Source organism: Galeopterus variegatus, unplaced genomic scaffold, assembly GCF_000696425.1.
Source record: "Galeopterus variegatus unplaced genomic scaffold, G_variegatus-3.0.2 Scaffold4902, whole genome shotgun sequence".
NCBI lineage: Eukaryota > Metazoa > Chordata > Mammalia > Dermoptera > Cynocephalidae > Galeopterus > Galeopterus variegatus.
In genome coordinates, this window is record NW_007731013.1 from 98,970 (window position 1) to 102,635 (window position 3,666).

A 3,666-nucleotide genomic window follows, 5' to 3' on the forward strand; every position below is an offset into this window, starting at 1 on the left:
GGGGGGGGGGGGGGGGGGTAGTAATGGAGTAGGGCAGGTAGATGACTATGGAGAAAGTCATTAAAAAGGACCTGGCTTTTTTCCCCACTAGTAGCTGAGGAAAACACGAATTGAGAAGCCAGATTTTTTTAAAATCTAGCTATAGCAAATTGGACTTATATCACAGAATGGCAAGTTACAAATGTATCCATCTATATCAAATTTGGGGCTGAAAACTGTCACCCCGCACTGAAGTACAGTTTGTTTTGGAAATGGCTGTAGAGACATGAAGTTTATGGACCAGTAGGGGGAGTGGCATTCAGAAGAACAAAAGGACAAGAGAGACTCCAGGTTTTCAGCTAAAGAGGAAAGCCCTTTTTAAAAATAAAATATTATGAATATTCATGAGACATAAAGCTGATTGTCACCTCTCGTGGCATGATGTGAGGGCCAGACTCATACTGGCAGCATACCCATCAACACACATTGCTTTTGTACCCCGGGTCAACACCCAATTATCCCCACCTCCCTCCGCCTCCCTCCTCCCCACCCACTCCACATTGTAGCCCAAGGTGTGCTCTCTCCCTCTGCAAGTCCAACGCACCTCTGTGGTCTTTCTTTCCTTCCTTCTTTCTCTCTTAGCTCCCGCATATGAGTGAGGACATGTAGTATTTATCCCTCTGTGCTTTGTGTATTTCACTCAACATAAGTTTCTCCAGGCTCATCCATGTTGTTGCGAATGGGAAAATTTCATTCTTTTTTATGGCAGAGTAGTATTCCATGGTGTGTATATGCCAGTTTCCTTATGCAATCATCTATTGATGGACATTTAGGTTGGTTCCATGTCTTAGCTATTTTAAACAGAGCTGTGATGAACATGGGAGTGCAGGTATCCCTTCAACATGATGGTTTTCACTCCTAGGGTTATACACCCAGAAGTGGGATTACTGGATCATATGGAAGATCTATCTGTAGTTGTTTGAGAAGCCTTCATACTGTTTTCCATAGTGGTTGTACTAATTTACAGACCCACCAACAGTGTAGGAGTGTTCCCTTCTCTCCACACCCTCACCAGCATTTGTTATTCTCTGTCTTTTTTACTATAGCCAGTCTAACTGGGGTGAGGTGGTATCTCAATGTAGTTTTAATTTGCATTTCCCTGATGACTAGTGATGTTGAACATTTTTTCATGTACTTGTTGGCCCTTTGTGTGTCTTCCTTTGAAAAATGTCTATTCAGCGCTTATGCCTATTTTTTAATTGGGTTATTTGGTTTTTTTTACTGTGTAATTGCTTGAATTATATGTATATTCTGGATATTAATCCCTTGTCGGATGCATAGTTAGCAAAAATTTTCACCCACTCTGTAGGTTTTCGGAGGAAAACCCTTTTAATTTAATAATTCCCAGTCTGAGGATCAGGGACTTGGAAAGAAAAATTGATCATACATTATAAGCAGACTATATATGTAATGTGTCTCATAGAAATGGGCACCACTGTTTTCCACTGCTTTTTGTTTTTCAAATTAATATCTATCCCTTTGTAATTCATAATACAAAAATCCAGCTAAAAGCACTCCTGATTTTGTTGTTTTGTACTTTATCAATCACCAGATCATATCAAGTTACTTCCATAGGACATTTCTTAAAAGGAAAACTTCATCCTGGAAGTATTTGTGAGCTCTCTTTTTATGTCTTTGGTAGTGGCAATGGACAAGTTTAGAAGAAAATGTCCTGGTGAAGGATTGTCTTAGTGCACTGGCTGCAATGTCCTTGACAAATTTAGAAAACTTTAGGGATATGGTGGAGAGAATTTCCTGGAGAACATGTTGTTTCTTTTTCTGTGGTGGTGGATGTGATAAGTTTTAGAGAGTCTGGTATCTCCAGAGCCAGGCAGAACGGGAAAGAAGGACTGAGAGATTGGGAGCTCTCTGCATTGCCCTGGGTGGCAGACTAGAGAAGATAGAGGAGCAAGTATCAAAAAAAGAATTTTCTCCCCTTTAGAGGGCATTAAGTTGCACAAAAAGTCTCATGGAGGCGACCTTGTCACAGAATTCTCGCCTTTCACTCCTTTAAAAATTTTACACAGTTCTCAAGCTTTCTGGAGGACAGTTATTATGTACATACTTTTAAATATATATACATACACGATACTTGGAGTCTTTGACATGAGTGGGGACACTTGAAATATGTCATATAAATTCTCTTTTTCATCCCCCCTACCTCCACTTATCCTCTTGGTGATCAGATGAAGAGCTTCTTTGTGTAAGTTCCTGACTGGATAGCAGTATATCAAACTAGTACTTCCATAATTACTTTTCAAAGTATTCATTGAAATGTAGTTGTGGGTGAGACGAAAATGTACACATTATGTGCACTGGGGAAAATGCTACCCAATTCACTCATGGTCAGAGAGCCCAACTACTTCCTAATAATGAAAGATGAATTTGTTACTGCTTCACACCAAAGGATTGACTGTTATCAGAGAAAGGACTGTTATCAGAGAAATGAAAGGGAACAGTGATTTTATATTTGCAAAGACTTATTTTCAAGAGTAAAAGAAAGTTAGACTCTTTGGTAATATAAATCCATCAACAGGCAGAGGAGAGAAATTTCAATAATTCAAGAACAACTTACCGGACAGGAAATGATAGAACTTGAAGAACATGTTCATTTAAAATAAATATTGAAAGAGGAAAAAACCTTGCCTCCCAACCCATGGCTCATACCACAACAGATCAGAGATGATAGGAACCACAAAGAAGAAAAAGGAAACTAGGTTGCAAGAAATTCTTTGTGATACCTAAACCCTTCTGGAAAGTACAGGACAGATCTTAACTTCACAAACTTTCCAGGTTCTCCAACTGTTTGTCATTTTGCCATTTTCACCACTCTCTCCACAATTATTAAATATTATTACTGCATTTACCACAGCTACCTTGCTTTTAAGGATTTCATTTTAAAAGCTGAAGTACCCAAGTGTTTACTTTTTGTAATACAGCATATTCTAATGGTGCTCTTTAGCTAACGCTGCAGCCACCTCATGCCCAATTTCCATTATGAGTCACTATTTTAAGATGTAAAACATGGCTACAGAAAATTGCTGTACGAAGACACCTGGACAGCAAGGTCTAACATGAGCAAGGAAATTCTAAGATGATGAAATGTAAAAAAAAAAAAAAAAAAAAAAAAAGATAATAAATTGTCTTTAATATCTTAGATTACCTTTCTGAGCTCTTAAAAGTTGAAAATGAGTTGTTGAGGTTTTGCTGTTCTTTTTTTCACTTTCTCTCTCTCTCTCTCTCTCTCTTTCTCTCTCTTTTTGGAAATAAAAGACAACCTATTAGGCCTCCATTTAGAGCAGGCTTCTTTCAAACTTCTTTGCCCTTATAAATCAGGCTATAAAGAGGTGAAAATCAGCTCCAGATTTGTTGCACCTTTCTTTCCAGAATCATGAATATTGTTATTTTCATTGGCTTGAGGAAAAAAGTCATTAAAAGTCATTAAAATAGACATTGTTTAAGGATACTCTCATTAATGTTTAGTTCTTAAAATTCTACCTTGGGGCACTAAGTAAAATACTACTTTGGGGCACTAAGTGTAGTGGAAAAAGCATGGGCTTTGGAGGGAAATAGCACAATATTCAAATCCTGACTCGTTTTTTTTTTTTTTTTTTTTTTTTTTTTTTT